Source organism: Heloderma suspectum, chromosome 4 (genome assembly GCF_057233095.1).
Source record: "Heloderma suspectum isolate Gila_16-S chromosome 4, 16-S_ref, whole genome shotgun sequence".
NCBI classification, from domain to species: domain Eukaryota; kingdom Metazoa; phylum Chordata; class Lepidosauria; order Squamata; family Helodermatidae; genus Heloderma; species Heloderma suspectum.
Genome location: NC_139461.1, coordinates 279,811,023 through 279,831,350, shown reverse-complemented (window position 1 = coordinate 279,831,350; position 20,328 = coordinate 279,811,023). Strand labels below are relative to the sequence as shown.

At 44.0% G+C, this 20,328-nt stretch overlaps 1 protein-coding gene across 4 annotated transcripts in view; it reads right to left on the bottom strand.

Moving 5' to 3' along the window:
- Positions 1-15,761, bottom strand: part of LPIN3 (lipin 3) — a 74,272-nt gene extending 58,511 nt beyond the window's left edge. The window contains exons 1-2 of one of the 4 annotated variants that reach the window (XM_084853963.1): positions 15,667-15,761; positions 10,676-10,857 (exon numbers count right to left, since the gene is read on the bottom strand). The gene's annotated coding sequence lies outside the window, so the exon portion shown is untranslated. Of the gene's footprint in view, positions 1-1,537; positions 1,653-2,288; positions 2,356-10,544; positions 10,636-10,675; positions 10,858-15,666 lie in introns of those variants that run through there. The other 3 variants (XM_084853966.1, XM_084853965.1, XM_084853964.1) reach the window with 3 other exon arrangements.
- Positions 15,762-20,328: the final 4,567 nt, after the last annotated feature.

The window sequence follows — 20,328 nt, the reverse complement described above, 5'->3', positions numbered from 1 at the left end:
CAAAGTGCAAAACCATTGACATTTGGCAGCACGTGATCAGGTTTTAATCAGGTCCTAGATTTTTCTTATTGTTGATTGTTTAAAATTGTTTTAGATATACATGTGTCTCCGTGTGTGTTGTCTGTTTGCATGTAAAAGTTTTTTATAATGTATTTTTCAGGTTTTAATCTTTGTAAACTGCCCAGAGAGCTTCGGCAATTGGGCGGTACAAAACTGTAATGAATGAATGGTGTGATACCACCATTTGAAAACAGTCTATATAGACAGGCTATCAGCTGGCACAGCAGAAGTGTCTCTTCCAAGGCATTTCTGCAGGGAAGCAGGACCAACGCATCTCTAGAGCTGGCATTAATATTGTACAGTGCAACATAAGAGGATGGAGCGAGACAAGGCAGAAAGGGTGCTTGCCAAGAGAGGGCCAGGAGTCAGACAGCCCAACAAGGTTTCGATATTACACAGCAGTTCAGCTCTTCCCACAGAACTGTGCAGCAGACAGAGGCTAATTAAGAAGAAAGGTTTAGGTGGAACAAAAAATTTCACAGTTCAGGCCGAAAAATCAAAAAGTTGGGAAGACGATAAACAGAATTCTCTGAATGGATAGAATATTTATCATTGCATTATACCCCACTCTTCCTCCAAGGAGCTCAGAATGGCATGAATGGTCCTCCTGTTCCCCTCCACCTTTTTATCCTTACAGCCACCCTGTATGCTATGTTCGACAGAGAAACAGTGACCGGCCCAACGTCTGAAGCCCATTGTTTCTCAGCCTAACTGACCCCACGGGGCAATTGTTAATATAACATGGGTGGGGGACATGGATGACACCATGAGCTCCCTTGAATGTAGGTAGACAAATGAGCAGTAACAGAGTTAGGTGGACACACACCTATCTGTCCATAAATACCAAACAAATCATACATTTTGACCTTTCACAATAAAATGAAAAACCACACAGCTCTTTAGTTGCACGGCTCTTCAGTGGTCCGAAGCCCACTAGGTGACTTTGGACCAGCCGCCATTTCTCAGCCCAACCTACTTTGCAGGGCATTTGTGAAGATTAAATGGGTGGTAGGCATGGAGCTCCACAAAGGGCACTTATACAAATGAGCAATAACAGAGTTGCTATACACGCCTATTAGTCAACGAACACTGAACAAATCATATCACTTTTGACCTAATAAAATGAAAAAACAAGCCATACAGCTCTTTAGTTTCACTACATTTCCCTAAGAGAAGGCAATTTAAAGTCTAACATGATAGCCCCAGCCTGCCTATATTATATATAGGAAAACACCAGCACAAACTGAATTATTTCCCCATTATCATATACTAGGCAACACAGTAAACTGTTTTCTACACACAGAAGTCTCGCATCTCAGTCAATGTGCTGCATTAGAGAAACTCTTCAAACACTTTCCAAACAAACCACTAAAAAAAAAAGTATCTACCATTAACAGTCCCCAATGGCTACTTATGTGAACACATAGACAACACCCCAGCACAAGATTTTGCTCACCGTACTTGCCACTCACATTACCTGAAGTGCTTTAATCTTGCTTCAGTGATTCTTGGACTTTGAAACAGGCACAAGGCTAGGATCCAGCAGACTGCTTCCTACAGATACATCTTTTGTGAGCTCCACCCACTTACCTGATTCTTCCTGTTTTCCTCATACCTGAGTGAGGGGAGGAGTCTGTACAACAAGAATCACCAGGTTACTGCTGTCTCAGCCTATGGGAACATTAGAAATGTATCTCCTGGGCTTCCTTTCATTAAACACCTGATAGCACACACGGGTAGCTCAGCCACAGGTTTTAAACCAGCCCAACCCTGTGCTTCTTTTTCTCACATACAGACACCTGTCAGATCTAACAGATGTCACTACTTTGCAAGAAGAGGCTCCCTGCAATTTGAAAGATAATTTACCTTGTAGGAAATGGGTTTGTGCAATGTGATTTCAAGGAACTGGATTTTCCAAAGGAGCTAACTCAGCTCCATTTCAAGCACCTAAGTAAGTGGCTTGGGATTTTTGAGAATGACAGGAAGTAAACTTTTTGCCTGTATAGGGCCTCAAAGATTGCTTCAAGTGGCAAATTTTTTTTGTGGGAAACTAATCCCTATTAAGTACTGCAAAAGTCCTATTCCATCTGGTCACAGTGTGTATCTTCTGTTTCATTTCAAGAATAGAGGAAGGACCAGCACCCCTGCACGATGGAGGTGCTGAAAAGGAGGGTTGGGGTTCTCAACACCATAGCACACAAAAAAAATAGCAAGGGAAGCTTTTTTACCTATGTAGCATTATCCCAGAAAAAGATCGGTCTGCTTAATTTCTGCAGGGCAGGCAGCTGTCAAAGGCACAGTAGCAGGTCCAGCGTTTTTGTTTCTCATTTTAAAGGGATGGCAACAGTATGGGAATCACATCTTCTGCTCTGGTGCTCCTGTGCTGCATTCTCCCATTCGTCTCCCCTGCCAACAACCATGAGACTACATCTGTTTCCTGTATCTAGGTCTACGGCAGTAAAATAAAACCTACAGACTTTGGTTGGGATAATCATTGTATTCTAAGTACTTTGGCCACATAATGAGAAGACAGGATACCCTGGAGAAGATGCTGATGCTAGGGAAAGTGGAAGGCAAAAGGAAGAGGGGCCGACCAAGGGCAAGGTGGATGGATGATATTCTGGAGGTGACAGACTTGACCTTGGGGGCGCTGGGGGTGGCGACGGCCAACGGGAAGCTTTGGCGTGGGCTGGTCCATGAAGTCACGAAGAGTCGGAAGCGACTGACCGAATAAACAACAAACCTATTCTTATATAACACATTACTTCCATGTTGCATGTGGTGTCCAAAAGCCACACACTTATACATTACTCCAAAACCCTTCTAGATCCCATGTGAATGAAACCCAGCCAAAGAAGAAATGTACAGCCAATAAATCCTGCATCCTAATAGCAAACTCATTCTCTAAATGTAGCCTAATGTAGCCAAAATGGCATCACCCACGCACAAGAGGGAGGTAAGGTATCAGAAGGATTGGTGAAACTTCAAGGTTTACAGAAGTATAAACAATCTTTAGGGGGGGAAACTTAAGGGGGAACCACAAAACCAGCCCAATGAGGACTTCACTGAGCATGCTGACTGACTGTGAGAAACAGAGAAAGGGAATGTAATAGCGTACCCTGGAAAAGGGCATGGTTGCCTAGCTGGAACCCTGAGCAGGAGTGCTTCCAGAGAGGGCCCTAATGCTGACAATCTTTGCTCATCTCCTGTAAGCTAAAAGCAAAATTCCCATTGACTGTTCACATTTCAGGAGGTCCAGCACTTTTGGGATGTGTGGGGTATAACTCACTTTGTTACATCCATATGATATATGTGAGATAGCTGAGTGGGTAGCATTGTCCTGTGCTGCATTCTCCCATTCGTCCATTGACCACTCATGGTCTCTTCACAACCCTTCTCCTGAAAAGTTGAAGCAGGTGCTTCTCAGCACCATTTAGCATCTTAGGGGGGTAGGTGTTTAAAATTACTATTTTTAAAAAAGAGTATATGCAGTACAAGACAAGTGGATTGCGGCCTTATGTCCAATTAAACAGGGTTATGATAGAGCTGTAGATTGTGATTTTTTTCTGGTTGATATCAGGCCAGGCTAGGACATTTGCCTGCTTGATTTTCTAGTCAATTTCAAACTTGCCACTTAATTTTTCTGATCAGTTTCACAACTTGGCTAGAAACTGCAGAATTTTCTTACATCTTCAGCCCACCCGCCCCTTCTCCCACCCTTTGAAGGGGCTCCTTTGGTTCAATGAGTTGGATCCAGACTCAGACCTCCTTAGGGGAGACCCAGTGGAATCAATTGGGGTTAAAGTTAGTCATAAATCCCATTGATTTCAATGCATCTAAGGATGCTTCCAGACAAGTTTTTGACAGTGCCATTACCTGGCCTCATTCACAGAGGCTTATGGGGAATCCAGATGACACAAGAGGAAGCCTCTTGTCTGTATATGTTTGGGCATTAAAGTGAGTGGAGGCTAAGGGAATCTTGACAAAATGTATGCTTTTTTGTTTTCAGGTCATCTCTAAGCTTTTTGTGAAGCCACATTGGCTTCTTCTGTTGTCTTCCACTTTTTTTTCTTGTTGGAATTGTTTGTAATTGTGCCTTTAAAATTTCCTTTTTAAAAAACTCCCACCCATCTTGGACTACTTTTCTTGTTAGAGTTGCTTGCCATGGGACCTTACTTACCATTATTAAAATCAGCTTTCCTAAAATCCAGGGTACACGTTTGGCTACACTCAGCTTTTGCTTCCTTTAGAACCAAGAACTCAAGTATAACATGGTCGCTTTCCCCCAGAGTTCCTGTAACTGCTAGTTTATCCACTATGTCATCTCTGTCCATCCTATCCATGTCTACTCAAAGGTGAGACCCATTGTTTTCAGTGGGGCTTACTTCCAAGAAAGTATGCATAGGATTGCAGCCTAAATAAATAAAGTGTCAGTAAGGGCACAATCCTATGCATGTTTAGATAGAAAAAAGTCCTACAACTCCCAGTATTCCCCACTAAGAGGGTTGCAGCCCTACAGCCAGGTCCTATACATTTTTGTACAGAAATAAGTGCTGCTGTGTTCAGTGTGACCTCTCTCTGCTTTGCAGAATCAGGGAAGCCTTGAGAGAGGGGAAAGGGCTTTCTGCAATCAGAAATGCATGGCAAATGATAGAAAAGGAGAGACACCCCTAACATATCATGCAACATGTCAGTCCCTCCCACCCTGCTTCAATTCCATGTTTTCCTGTCCACCTGCTGAAACAAATTGCACGGCTGTTCTGTTCTTTCCCTCTTTCCCCGATTTTGCAGTTAGTAAAATGACAAATGTGGCAATGGGAAAACAGACATTGATTACAAATGGATCATACTATTGTCTGGACCCTTTGTAAAACCCTGTGAATGAGGTAGGGCACAATAAAAGTCTTGTCTAGAATAGGGTTGTACATTTTTTGTTTAATCTATTCCATGTGTGTTTTGCAGATTGTCAGGCATCTTTCATTCCATTGTCTGTTCATTGATAGAATCAGATTCTTGTCCCCCCCCCCCCACACACACACACACCACATTTGGAAAACTACACAAAACATCTGCAATTTACTTAATTTTCCTTGGTGCATAACATTTTGTGCATTTCGCTTAGCTCAGTGTACAATCAATGAGCAGAGTGCACACACAAAAAAGAATGCTACACAGCAGAGGCTAAAGGAAGATCAGAGACATATACAATTTTGTTACTTTTAAAAAATGGTGTATGTATTAGTGATTCATAAAGCTTTCAAATTTTCCTGTGACTAAATGTGTGAACAATCCCAGAAAGTTTTTAAAAAATGTCCCTCAAGTCCATGGAATCTGCGCAGCTCAAAAGATAACAGTGTGCTGCAGAATCCGTGGGTTGAATTCATAGAATTCTGAAGTCATTTGAATCCATTTTGGATTTCTCTGACATCCCTAGTCTAGAAGCAGCCCTGGGGCCCTCCGCATTGCAGGGTGCACCACGTGTTATAGTTTTTCCAAAACCCACAGGTGGACAATACCTTTATTTGGACCAACCAAAATGTCACAGAAGAGTGTGCAAGCTTTCAGGTTCTCCAGAACTCTTCATCGGGATAGATGGTGCAAAAAAAGCAGAGGATGGGGAAGAAACAAAAAAGTTTAAACTTTAGGTGAGATGTTGTGACCATGAGGTTTGCATTTAGACCCAGTCTCAAGATGGAAATTGTAATGTAGATTAACATGAATTAGTCACTGCTAGATGCTACAGGTATCCGATTACACTGAGGATTCTAGGACAAAGAAGCAATGGCTGATCCCCACTTCTGAAAACTGGCCGTAACCCAGATCTGTCTCTTGCCTTGGGCAAAACACACAGGTTTCTGAGTAGGCAGAGAGCAAAGGTAAAGAAAAAGTATTATTAGCAAAGCCTGAGATTAATTTTAGGTGGTGCATGAGATAAACACCGTATTTAGCTGTTCAGGGTGGAATCTACTACCAGAGGAACATTATTTTCTGCCACTTGAAGAGATACTAATGCATTTGCATTATTTTCTGCCATTTCAAGTAGCAGAAAATAATGTTCCTCTGGTGGTAGATTCCACCCTGAACAGCTAAATATGGTGTTTATCTCATGCATCCTCCAGCCACTAGGCAATACTATACATTGTAGCTTCAATTGGCTTTTTTATCTAGTGCATCATTTTAACTTATTCTCTGGCTTTGCTAATAAAAAGACTGTCATGTTTCTCTCTACTAGGGATGTATGAAGCCCCCACCCCGGGGGTCCGATGCCAGCAGTTCAGGCTGCTTGGGGCCCGGTAGAGTCCTCCGGAGCCCTGCCACATCTGCCAGAGTGGCTCTCCAGCCTTCTAAAAAACAAAGTACGCTAATGGTGGCTGCCATTAGCCTATTGTGGGGAAGTTATGGCTGTAAATGGCATATTTTACACCATTTGCAGCTGTAAAGCACTTACTTTAACCTAAATTGCAGCTGTTTACAGCTGTATTTAAGTAAGAGTAAGTGCTTTACAGCCGCAAATGGCATACAATACTCCATTTATGGCTGTAACTTTCCTGCGATAAGCTAATGGCAGCTACCATTAGGGTATCACATTTTTTTAGGGAGCTAGAGAACTGCCCCTTGGGAACTCCTCCAGACATGGAGGTAAGTGCAGCTGTTCTACTGCTGATTTTGGGGGTTGGATTCTTTGGAATCCAGCCTCATTAGAGTCCGTGGCAGATTTCTCCAGCATCCCTACTCTTTACTTCTGCTCTCTGCTTACCAGAAATATTTGATACCCTGTCCTGGAATCCTACATGTAATCTGATACCTGCAGCACCTAGCAGTGACTAATTTATTCAGAGTGCAGTCCTATGAATGTTTAGACATGGAAACATCCTACAACTCCCAGCATTCCCAGCCAGCCATGCTGGCTGAGGGATGCTGGGAGCTGCAGGATGTTTTTATGTCTAAACATGCATACAATTGTGCCCTCAATCTACAATCTCTATCCTGAGACTAAAATGCAGACTTTGTGGCCAGGACATTTGGTCTAAGTTTTGGACATTTTTGTTTCTTCCCCCATCCTCTGCCTTTTGTACCATCTAGCCTGAGGAGGAGTTCTGGGAACCCGAAATCTTTTGGTTGGTCCCAATAAACGCATTGCCCAGCTGTGGATTTTGGATTCCCCACCCACCCACCCAGCCCACCGGCATGGAGCAGCCCTACTATCTTTGCTTGTTATAGTTCAACACGGAAGATTCATTTCACCACAAGATGGCGATAGGCTGTCTCTATCTAGCTGGGCGACCTTTCATTTGTTACTTTCCAAATTATGCTTCTCCTCAGCTAGGAACACATATCCATTAACAAAAGAAATATACATATACACACACCGTCTCATCAACATAGGTGTGGGGCCTAGAACTGAGCACAGGGATTAAGAGCAGTTCAAGTTCCTAAGCAGTTCAAGTTATTTTACCTAAGAAGTCCAGGCCAAAAATTCTGTGAAAATAAAAGCGGCAAGACTCGGGGCCAAAACAGACATTACTTTAAACATGTAGTTAGCAGCTATGTCTTGAGCTCCCAGTTTGGATTGGGACCCTAGTGTGTGTGTGTCTGGGGGGCGCTTTAACCCTCCGCCTCAGTATGGGCCCAATCCCGATCAGGGGTGGGGGTAGGCATACCTGCAATTTCTAGAGTAAAATAGTGATCCTTTTGTGATTGCTTTTTTGATCGCTGTTTTGCACTAGAAATTGCAAGTGCAAGGTGTCTGATCCAGATTGGGCTAAAGCACCTTACCATTCATACTGGGGTCCCAGTCTGGACTGGGCCCTCTGTTCCTACTCTAACATAAAAAATGTTAAAAAGACATAGCTACTAGCTATGCCTTTAAAGTAATGTCTGTTTTGGCCCCACTGTTTCCCCATTTATCCTCCTCAATACCATATCTCAGCCCTTCCATGCCACTTCCTTAAGTACCAGTCCTACAGTCCCTGCCAATTCCCTTCTCCCTCTCTTGCTTCAAAACACCCCCATCACTGCAACTATTTTGGTTTCCCTAGCTATTCATTTCCCCTCTCTTCTGATCCAAGGCCCAACTCAGCCTTCACCTTTGTAGTGTGAAACTTTTTCCTGGAGCGATCCCATTTCAAGTTAATAATATGCTGTAGTGGTTCTGAAAAGGACGTGCCTGACGTTTTGTTTTGTTTTGTTTTATTGCCCAACTTTTTCTGTAGTTCATACTAAGTTTTTTAATCCAGCTCTTGTGGGGAAAGCTAATTAGTCTGAATTGCAGAAAATTGACTTCCTGCTGGCTTCTCGTAATAGGTTGACCCTATAGGCAATGGCGGGTTTCACCATGTCAGCTTCTAAAATTCGAACCAATTTTCTACTTTCTCAGCAGTATGACAAATGAGATAGATATTTTTTATTGTTATTCTGAATATTTTGTTTTGTTTTAATTGTTATTCTTTTATTTTTACAAAGCATTTTCTGTTGTGATTTATGGTTGTAACAATAAAGACTGATTGGCTGACAGAGTAATGGTTCTATGCCCAAATTGTGTATGAGGGTACATCACTTGGCAGGACTGGTGTCAAGGTTAGGCATAGCTGGGCTCCTGGTGAGGGCCCACATCCCAGCAGGGCCCACATCCCACTGATAAGAGGCCCCTGGAATTGCTCTTCCTCTTCACCATTACAACCTGCTTTTTCACCTGCCTCTTTCTATGCCCCAGACAATAACAGTGGTCAGGGCTGTCCTTAAGGGTGAGTGAACTGGGTGGTTGCCCAGCGTGCCGAATGGAGAAGGGAGCCAAGCTTAGCTGAGGGAGGCGCCAAGCTGAGCTCAGGGGCTGTTTTTTTTTGTTTTTTTTTTAATGTACTGTCTGCAGTGAGCTAGGGTGGCAAAAAGCAACTGTTTGTAACCTTTCTTTCAAGGTTCTACAGATTGTTTGGGTACTAACTACAAAAATGGTCTTCCTTCAATTAGCTTTAAAGTATGTTTCTTTTTCAAATTCCACTTCGATGTCTTTTGTGCTAGGTAAAAATCAGTGGAACACAGCTTTACTTTGAGGCAACGTCACCAAGCACTCAGCACTTCAAATACTGTAAACACTATAAGCACTATATAAATGATAATAAAGCCGTACGCTGTAAAAGATCAGCTGGATACTGTTTTAATTTATAACTTTTTTTATAAATTAAAATAGATAACCTTTATTATTTTTAAAGTTAAAAAGAATGGATATCCTAAAATAAAGAATGCCTACCAAAAGATAGGAACTGCTACAAAACGAAACACAAATATTGTAAGTAAAACCTGGAATAGTTCTGCTGTGTTGCACAGAGCACTGCCACTGCTCAGAATGTGGCCTTTCAAACTTTGGCTTGTGCAGACTGTAGTGCAGTGGCAGAGTGATCAAGATTTTGAGAAATGTTGTTCTCAACGGATACCACACCTGCACCAGGCCCCATAACTATTCTGGGTGGCCCTGAAAAACTGACTACAGGGGGCGGAGACACCAAAGGCACTCCTCACCCAGGGCCCTGTTTATCCTAGGGCCAGCCCTGGTGGTGATGGTGAGAAGGAGTAGATGCCACTTCCCACTTGCTCACTGGCTCCCTGCCTGTCAAGCAAGCAAGTGGTACCGAGGAGGAGGAGGAGAAGCAAGAGCAGCTGGTGACAATGGCAGTGGGGAAGAGGGAGCCTATTGAGGGTGCCTTGCTCAAGTGCCAGGCTTTCCCTGACGTGTAATTAACCATGGCACTGCACTGTTGTATTGCTTCTGTTGCCACTGGAAGATATTCATCTGTTTAGTTCATTTCTTGACATGGACTTTCCAAAATTTGCACATTTCTTCATAAACCTGATGGAAAGAACTTGAGATTTCCAAATTCATAGAACCATAGAATAGTAGTAGGGCTGGAAGGGGCCTACAAGGCCATTGAGTCCAACCCCCTGCTCAATGCAGGAATCCAAGTCAGAGCACCCCCGACAGATGGCTGTCCAGCCTCGACTTGAATGCCTCCAGTGTGGGAAAGCCCGCCACCTCCCTAGGTCACTGGTTCCATTGTCGTATTGCTCTCACAGTCAGGAAGTTTCTCCTGATGTTCAGCCGGAATCTGGCTTCCTGTAACTTGAGCCCATTATTCTGTGTCCTGCACTCTGGGATGATCGAGAAGAGATCCTGGCCTTCCTCTCTGTGACAACCTTTCAGGGATGTGGATTACGGATGTAAATCCACATCCTTGAGCAAAGCAAAATTACGGATGTGGATGTAATTTTCATTACGGATTTCATTACGGATGAAATTATGGATGTGGGAGCAAGCAAAAGTGACAGATTCGCCCATCCAGGCAGAGGGTTTTGAGAACTTATCTCTTCATATCATGTCATTTATTATGTTTTTATACCACCCCCTAGCTGAAGCTCTGTGGGTGGTTCACAAAAATTAAAAACCATTAAAATGCATTATAAATAGGTAAAAAGGTAAAGGTGTCCCCAACCAGTCGTGTCTGACTCTAGGGTGTGGTGCTCATCTCCATTTCTAAGCCGAAGAGCCAGCGCTGTCCGAAGACGCTTGCGTGGTCATGTGGCCGGCATTGACTGAACACCGAGGTGCACAGAACGCTGTTACCTTTCCCGCCGAAGCGGTACCTATTTATCTACTTGCAATTTCTTGCTTTCGAACTGCTAGGTTGGCAGAAGCTTGGACTGAAGACGGGAGCTCATTCTGTCACGCAGCACTCGCGTCTCGAACTGCTGTCCTGCTGAATTGGTCTGCAATTCAGCGTCTTAACCACTAAGCCACCGCGGCCCCTAAAATGCATTATATAAAATATAAAACCATTCATGTAATAACATACAACAAATAACACGCACAACAGCAACATATATCTAAAATAAAAACAACATTTCATAAGAAGAGCCATAAGAAGAGCCATGCTGGATCAGACCAAGGGTCCATCTAGTCCAGCATTCTGTTCACACAGCAGCCCATGGGAAACCCACAAGCAGGACATGAGCGCAACAGCACCCTCCCACCCATGTTTCCCAGCTGCTTGTGTACTGCCTCTGGTACTGGAGGCAGCATATAGTAATCAAGACTACTAGCCATTGATAGCCTTCTCCTCCAGGAATTTGTCCAACCCCCTTTTAAAGCCATCCAAATTGGTGGCCATCACTACATCCTGTGGTAGTGAGTTCCATAGTTTAACTATGTGCTGTGTGAAGAAGTGTTCCTTTTTATCTGTCCTGAATCTCCCACCAAATCAGCTTCATAGGATGACCCCAAGAATGAATAAATGATTTCAATTCATTTATTATATTTCAAGTCTGGGTTTGACTCCCTGTGTATTCAGCCATGTTTATGGTGCTGAATGGGGGTTGCCACCTCTTTTTTCTGACAGCTCATCATCTTTAACAGCTACATGAAAGGCAGGTACAACACGGTCCTCTCCATGCTGGGAATAGCTGTGCCTATTGAACTGGGCCGGTGCAGATGGTCAAGAATTTTGTTCAGTTCGATTTTTGATAAGAACGGACCAAAACTGGCAAATGTCTTCATTAATGAGATGGAATGAACTTGAGATTAAAACAATTTGAATGTGGGGGAAAAAGCAAAACTGACAAATTTGTCTATCCTTAGATATAGTAGAATTAGCAGATTCAATATAACCCTGTGCCAAGTTAAACATAACTGCAGATTCACTTAGATTCAAATAAATAACTAATATTGACATCCGTGGGGTGGGCCAGTTTCCCTGATTCTAGGGGCAGGACCAATGCCCTAGCCCTGCTTCCCAGTCATTGTGTGAAGACCCCTTCAAGTAAGGATGTGAAGGAAGCTCATGTTGAAGAGGAGATTCAATAGAGGAAATCTCCACTACCACCCTGCCTGAGGTCAGTCATATCAATCAGAAATAAAGCTGAAATAAAGCACTGGGGTGGATGTGATGCTAGAGTGCCTCGTAGAGGACTCTCTCCTGGTTGTGTCAGTGTATGATTTGGGATGGCCATATCTGCCATAATGAATGTGCTAGTCTTTAAGGTTTCACAAGACTCTTTTTTATTCCTTTTAAAAATCAGCATGTGCAGATGCGGGCACGCACGCATGTGCGCACACAACAAGAATGGCTATTTTAAGAACATTTATTTAGATTTTCAGCATATAATGTACAAGGAGTAAATTTTAAACGTAGGTGTTTGTATTGTCATTTTTATCATCCCATTATAGAATAAACAGGAACTAATTAAGCATAAACTCTCATTGTTGTCTGCCTTCATGCGCTTCAGCATAATTTGTCAGTTTATGAGAAGGAAACTGCTAATTCCTAAATTCTGTTGAAGTATCACTGCCAGTCAGAGTAGACAGCGCAGGACTAGATGGAGCAATGGCTGGGCAGAGAGAGCCTAACTCCCAGGGACAGTCTTCTGAGAGGGTTAAGATAAGCCAGAAAAGGATCTTCATCCCAGAGGTCCCAGTTACACCTGCAGAAAGTTCTGCAGGCATAAATCTACCACTGAAGAAGGCCCTGAAATGGGGCATTCTGAGAGAAGGGCCAGGATGGAGGCAGGCTTGGATATGCTGGATCCAAAGCCTCTTTATTGACCAAGGAGACCCCAAGATCAGTCTCCTCTTCTACGCCAGCCTAGAGCTGGTAAAACTCATCCCTCTTCCTCATTAGAGCCATTGGGGGGGAATAAAAGAAAAACAAAAATGCACAGCATGGAAAAATATGACCTGCCCTCCCCCAACGTACACACACAGACCTCTCGCCCTGGCTAGTGCATGCCAGGCAGGGCTTTGGGAGCAGCAGATGATCTACACACTACAAGCTCACTTAGGATTGCATGGTGTCTCAGTAGAAGGCTGCCTCATATTTGGGATGGGTGAGAAATTTGTTTGGTTTGCATTTCAATGCAAACTCACTAAATTTGCACTTCCCCAACCTAACCAAACACTGGAAAGCAGTTTGCCAAGATCACTCAGGGTTTTGCATTGTGACTCAGTATACAGCAGCTTCATAATAAGTTGAACATATTAGGAACACATAGGAAATTTATATATGTTTATAATATGTTAAACACAAGATAAATTACATATTTGGTGTGTGGGGTTAACAGTTCAGGAAACCTAATACTCAGCCACAGGATCAAGTGGGATTTCATATCTGAAACATATTTTTGATCATTTTTAATATCTGGGCCACATCTATATGGCACTGCTTTGACCCCCCACCCTGTCACAACTGTGCAGCAATGTGGCTTCGAGTCAGCATGCCCTGTGATACACTCACCCTGTGATACACTCGCGATATACTTCGTGCTTCCCTTACAGACTCGCTGTGCCCTCTTTTTTTTTTTGCCATTTTACTGAAATGTGCAGCTGTGCAGTCCCGTGAGTGTGGGGGTGCAACACTTCAGTGGCTGTTTTGTATTTGAGGGGCTCTGCTGTGTCTTTCCATCCCTTTTTAGGTAAAAAGTGGGTGTTTTGTGCTCCTTCATTTCCACACCATCAGTTTGTCAGTTCCCCAGCCTGAGACTTTTGCGATGGTTTGCACTCACAAGTGTGAGCACTACGTGCCTAGCCATTACTTTGAAATGGTGGATGGAGCGATGTTGTTCCTTCCCCAAGACCCCCCGGCCCCAGCCTTTGGGTACTGAGTCCACAACCATTGCGAAGATACAAAGCTGCAAAACTGTGCGGAAGTGTGATTCCATAGATGAAAACACCCCTCTGTGCCTCTGTAACTGCGCAGCTGTGAAGGGATCGGGGGGGTAAAGGGGCATCACAGAGTGACACAGGCACTACGCACGCCTACAACACGCCCACTGTAAAATGCGAAGTCAGTTTGGGAGAGGAACAGACAGCCCGCAACTGTGGGGGAACCTGCAGCAAACCAAAACAATCGCAGTAAAATGACTCCTCGCAACTCCTCATTTTCCAGGTGAAAACCACAGGTGGCTGCGAAGTTGCGACTGCGTCAACTATCCCAAGGGACCTCAACTCACAGCCGCCCTGGAGTAAAAGCCCGGTGTGGATGGGGCCCTGGCTGCCCTCCCCATTCCACCATAAATTTAAGACTTCATTATTACTTTACCGTTACTTGAATTATACTTGCAGTGATTTTTAAAAAAAATCAAGTTAGATGACCTTGGGTACAGGTCTTTAACAATGCTGTCTTTTAACTGTATTTTGCTCCAAGTATTAAAGGGGATTATTAACCCTAGATCTTTTCTCCAATTCTGTATATAATTCAGTGGTGTTCTCACATCATGGTAAAGCATGGTTTAGCGCAGCATGGTGACTTCCAGATATTTTGGACTAAATCTCCCATCAGCCCCAGCCATCTGGAGGGCACCACATTGGGGAAGGCTGGTTTAGCACAATATGCAGAAGCACAAAGGAACCACAGTGAGTTTAAAGAAGCTAGCTTTATAATCCATGGTTTGAAGTTGGCTTGTTTTGAAATTGACCATAGTTACTATTAAACCAGGATCCCTGGTCCAAGTAACACAACAAGCCACATATAAGGGGAACAGAAAGTAAAAGCTTCCCAAGTCCTCCATGCAGGAAAAGGAGACTGGACTGGAGGGGAAGCTCACTGCAGCTCCTTCCTGCTTGTGCATGCTACACTAAACCATGGTTTGGTATGATGCATAAACATAGCCAGAATCTGTGCCTTGTAATTACAGTCTATAGAGAGGTTACAAATAACCCTAAGTAATCATTTTATTTAACCATTTATGATTAATAATGGTGATTCTTGAGCATGTCTAGTACAATGCGTATCTAAGGTAGGGATGCATTTACATTTTAGTGCACTGACATGTAAAGGCATGCACACCAACACTAAGACTGAAGTCCCATTCATAGACAGCTGTAAGCCTCATTGAACTCAAGTGGGGCTTACATCCAAGTAGGCATGTATAGGATTGTAGTGCAAGGCGCTATCTGATGCACAGCCTGTATTTAAATATTTTTATTTAAAACAATCGTTAGGCCACCTTTGAGGGTGGAACCCTCCCAAGGTGGCGTACAAGCTATAAAAAATAATCCTGCACATTTCACATGCTGCAACTGAGATTCACTTTAAACTGCTAATTGTCTGATGCTATATATTCCTAGTTACATTTTACTGTTAGATCTTTAACCCTTCTTTGCTTTTCAACCATATGACCACATCCAGGTTGAGGCTAAGTTGATTCTTCCTTGGTTGCATAAATGCGAAATGCCTTTCTGTTTTCCAGCTTCCTTTCCATTTTTCCGCCCCCCTTCCCCAAAAAACATGCCCAAGCAGACACTATGTCCTGCTGACTGTGTTGGAGTTGCAGCTATTCTATATGAGGATCAGCCTTCCCCAACCTGGTGCTGTTCAGATGTGATGGATTCCCAGCATGCCCCACCCATGGCGGGGCATGCTGAAAGTGGTTGGTGGAGGGGGGCTTCAGGCCATGGTCCTTTTTGTGAGAATAGGGCTGTTATATAAGTACATGAGTGTCCCCAATGCTCCTGTAGGAAATATCAGCATACATGGATTTTCGAAAGGGCTACAATTTGACTTCTATTCCAGATGTTGCCCATTTGACACAGGCAAAACATTTAGCAAAACAAAGAGTACGCACCTTACTAAAAATTTGCATTACTTCGATGCTTTGGAGCCCTTTTGTTCCCTTGGGCACTGTTGCTTCTTCATTCCAGTTTCCTTCCTCTTTTTTGCTCTTATTTGCCCACCCAGCAGTTTAATCTAACTGGCTGTGGTGACCCATGTGGTCTTGTTTTCGAGTATCTCTGAAGTTGTGACATCAGACAGCATCATCGATAAAATCACATGGGCGGCCATAACCAATACAGTTCAAAGGCAGTGTGGGCTAATACTGCCAGTGACGGTGATGGCAAAGAAGGAGAAGGAAAACAGAATGGAGAACAAGGGCTAGAGGGAGAGAAAACAAATCAATACCAGCCTCCCCCAGCCAGGTGCCCTCTAGATATGTTGACTACAACCCCCATCATGCCCAGCCAGCATGGCCAATAGTAAATACAAATGGCATTGCAGACTTTCCCACTGAGGGCTGTATTTGGACAAGTGAGTTCCTCTGAGCCATATCTAGCTAGCAAGGATCTTTGCTGGGAAACCAAGAAGATACCTCACATTAAGCAATGATTCCCTAGACTAGACGGATATGTAGGACAGGGCATGACAGAAGGGCAGTCTGAAATGGATCTACTGGTAGATCTCTGGATGATTTGTAGTAGATTAGTGAGGATTTCTGACTCCCATTTGCAGCAACAGCAACAATAGCAGCAACAAAATGACTCTACTAAATTATAGTGCTGAAATGAAGAAAGCTTGGGGTAACCAGGAATGGATATTGTGTGGATGTACTGTGAGCTCTGTTCATTTCTGGCACTCAGAACAAATTCCTGGGTTCAGAATACTTTAAGGGCGCAATCCTAACTAGATAGGTGGCTGCCTCCGAACTCGGAGGCGACCGCCTATCCAAAGCAAGGCAGGAGAGGCACGGAAGGGATCCCTCACAGTTTTTCGCCAGACAGCCATTTTCGGCTGTCTAGCGGCAGGGAGCCCAATTGGAAGAGGAAGCTGCCATACGACACATTGGATGTGTCGTATGCGCAGCTCTGTTCTCCCTGCCCCAGAACAACCCCCAGCCCCACCCCTTTTCAGTCGCTCCATGCTCCTCTTGCAAGCGCAGAGGATGGGGCTTCTCCGCACTGCCTCCAAGGCAGTGCGGACGAGAGGGGCAGTCAGTTTTTCAGGAACCGGCTTCAGAGCGCGGGCTCCAAGGTCAGTTCCCAGAAAAGAGCATAGACACTGTCTAGCAGCCATAGGATTGCTCTCTAAGGGTGCAATCCTAGGCGTGTTCAGACAGGGAAAAGGCCTACAACTCCCAGCATGCTGGCTGGGGCATGCTGGGAATTGTAGGCCTTTTCTCTGTCTAAACATGCATAGGATTGCACCTAAGTCTATTTAATTAAATTCTGTAATGGAGAGTTCAACATTTTTGCCTTTCTGGCTCCCAGCAGCCCCACGGGCACCTGCAGGTCCTTCCTGTCACCATCATATGACCTGCAGAGCCTTAAAGAGAATGTTTGCAGACCCCTCCTCTCCCATTCCATCTTGGGACTCTGAACATGCAGACAATGTGACTTCACCATCAAGTCAGGGTTTTATTTTTCTCCCTTAATCCCCCCTCCCCAAACACACACACACACACACACCTGCTTTTTATAACATCTTGCCTGGTGAAGAGATCTGGAGATCTCAAAAGCTTGCACATGTTTTGTGATCCTTTGGTTGGCCTAACAAAGCTATTTCCGTAAACTGGGTTTTGGAATTTTAATTCCAACTGCGTACGTTCTGGTTGGTGGATCTTGAGTTTCTGATTAAAAACAACAACACCAAAGTAGATCCTGCAAGCCTGAGGTCTGCCCACCCCCGACGTAGGAAAAGAAGGGGCGTAGAGACTGTCAGATCTTCTTTAACAGTCTCTAGCAGTCAGCCCAGAAATCTTGTTTTGGCAGACACATTAGCAGGCAAAGGTAACTAGTCTGGGGGAGTGAGACGTTGGCCTGGATTTAAACAAGTTGTTGCCTGTTGCTGCGTCCGCATTGCATTGCTGTTGTCTGAAGAGAGGCAAAAAGGAAACACAGAAGCCATCTCTTAGCAACTGCCTCTGTGACACCCTCTATCTTTCTGCCTACTTTACCATTCCCCTCCAGGTCAGAGGGAATCTCTGATGAGAGGAGGCGGCGGCGGCGGCGGCGGGGGGGGGGAGGGGGAGTTTTTAAAAAGGGATTTCCTAGTCAGTCCACTCTTCTCCCAGGAGGAGTGATAAAGAGCCATTTAAAAACCACAGAGAGAGGCAGAAGGAGGAAACCTGGCAAAGGGTGCTGTTTCCTCTCTCTCTCCCGGCTCTTTGAAAGGGACTCTGATTTTCTTCAGTAGATCAACGAAGAGGCTTCTTCAAAGAGGTGATTCAGCGAATCACAAGGGTAAAACAAAGACAGAAACTCCGAGTCAGTTTTCCCCAAGTATGTAAATTTCCCATGCAGTGAAACGAAACCTTAACCAAGCTGGGTGGTTTTTATTTTATTTTTCCCCAGGGGGTGACTAATTTCAAAATGCCGAGATCATTTGATCACATGCTTTGGTTCCGGAAAACACACACACATCCGTAGTTTGCCAACAGTCTTGTTTTCTCCTCGTGGCAAGGTCAGGCTGGGTTGGAATGGGGTACTTGAGAATGGGCAAAGATCAGAAAAGAGGTATGCACCTAGGAGATGACCAACTAAATTAGATTGGGTGTTTCAAAAGTAGTTGCTAATCCTACAATATTTAATTGGTTAGATTAATTTTAAAAAAAATCTTAAAAGGTATCCCAATTAATCAGGCAGTAATTTAAACTATTATTTTTAATAGAAGTTCTTCTAAAAACTGCAGATGGCAAGTATATATGTTCATCATCTAAAAACAAATTATGCTTCATGATTCATAAAAATTGTTTTTACCCATGTGCAAATTTAACTGATAGATTGATTCACTGCCTTAAAACAGACTTCTCCAAACTGGTGCCCTTCAGATGTATTGGACTGCAACTCCCATCATTCTGAACCAGCATGACCAATTGCAGTCCAAAACATCTGGAGGGCACCAGGTTGGGGAAGGCTGTCTTAAATATATGACTAATCTATCAAAATTTCTTTAATCAAATCAGAGCTATGACTGGTGGTAACCAGGGCAAGAGCCTTCTCAGTGTTGATTCCACATCTTCAGAACTCCCTTCCCAAAGATGCTCACTTTGCCAGCTCATTGCCATTCCTTCAAAGGAATATGAAAAACATCCTTTTAAAGAGAGTTTTTTGCTTTCCTGATCTGGTGCTGAAATTGTAACACTTATGATCGGTTGGTTTTAAGATTCTCTGAGATAATTTACTTATTGCTCTTTTTTATATTGTATTGTTTTTAAGATAAATTTTGTTTTTTATTAATTTCCTTTTGTAAGCTGCTTTGGAAGCATGGCTGAGAAGTGGGTTCTACAGACTTTCCCAACCTGGTGTACTCCAGATGTCAGACTATAACTCACATCATCCCCAGCCACTGGCCATGGGATAATGGGAGTTTTAGTCTAATGCATCTGGAGGACACAACATTGGAGAAGGCTGACATGGACAATGAAGCTGAAAGGGTTGTACTTTTAAAAAGTCATAATATTTATATACTCATTTTACATCTGGTATTCTGAAGCTGATGTTGGATCCAACTCTAAGGATCTAGATTTCCCCAGTAGAGCACATGCTTTGCATGCACAAGGCCCAGGTGCAATCCCTCACATTTCCAGCTAAAAGGACCAGGGAGCAGGTAATGGGAAAGACCCTGGAGGGCAGCTTTCTGTAGGCCAGAGCTCCCCAACGTTTTTGGACCTATTGGCACATTTGGGAATTTGAGAAACTGCAGTGGGCATCACCACAAAATGGCTCCCATAGAGGATGTGACTAGTCCCATAATGGCTGCCATGGGGGCCTAGGTGGGGCAAGGAGAAATAACGAGGCTAGAGGCTGGGAGGGGAGAAATAGCAAGGCTAGAGACTGGGAGTGGAGCGACAGAGAGCAAGCGAGCAAAGAGGCAATGTCTGTGTGGATGCAAGAAGATTGGGTGGGCCAGGAAGCAACTCTTTCCTTCTCTTCTTGGCCACTGAACAGCTGATGAGTGACAGGTTCAGGAACAGGAAGGTGAATCTGGTGCCATAACCTTTTTCAAGTCTTTTTTTAATATTAAAAATAAATTTTTGAAGGGGGCAGGGAGTGGAGAGCTCTGCAGGCACTGCTGGAGGTCCTCATGTGCGCCATGGCACCCAAAGGCCCCACATTGGTGACTGCTGAAATAGGCAATACTGGCTGGACAAGATGGACAAATATTCTGACTGGTATAGCAGCAGCATTGGTGCACCAGCAGATGCTGCCTGGCACTGACTAATGTAGTCATATAGGAATACTTGAGCCATGATGCTGTGGGTGAGCAGAAGGCAGAGCTAAGAATTGCTCTGCATCATTTTGCCCCAGCAGCAAAGCAACCAATTAGGGTGCAGTCCTATGCATGTTAAGACAGACAAAAGTCCTACAGCTCCCAGCATTCCCCAGCCAGCTATACTATGATGGCTGGGGAATGCTGGGAGTTGTAGGACTTTTGTCTGTCTAAACATGCTTAGGATTGTGCCCTAAAAGAGTATTAGGATCCAAGGAAAACTGCCACAAGCCTTCATTAAACT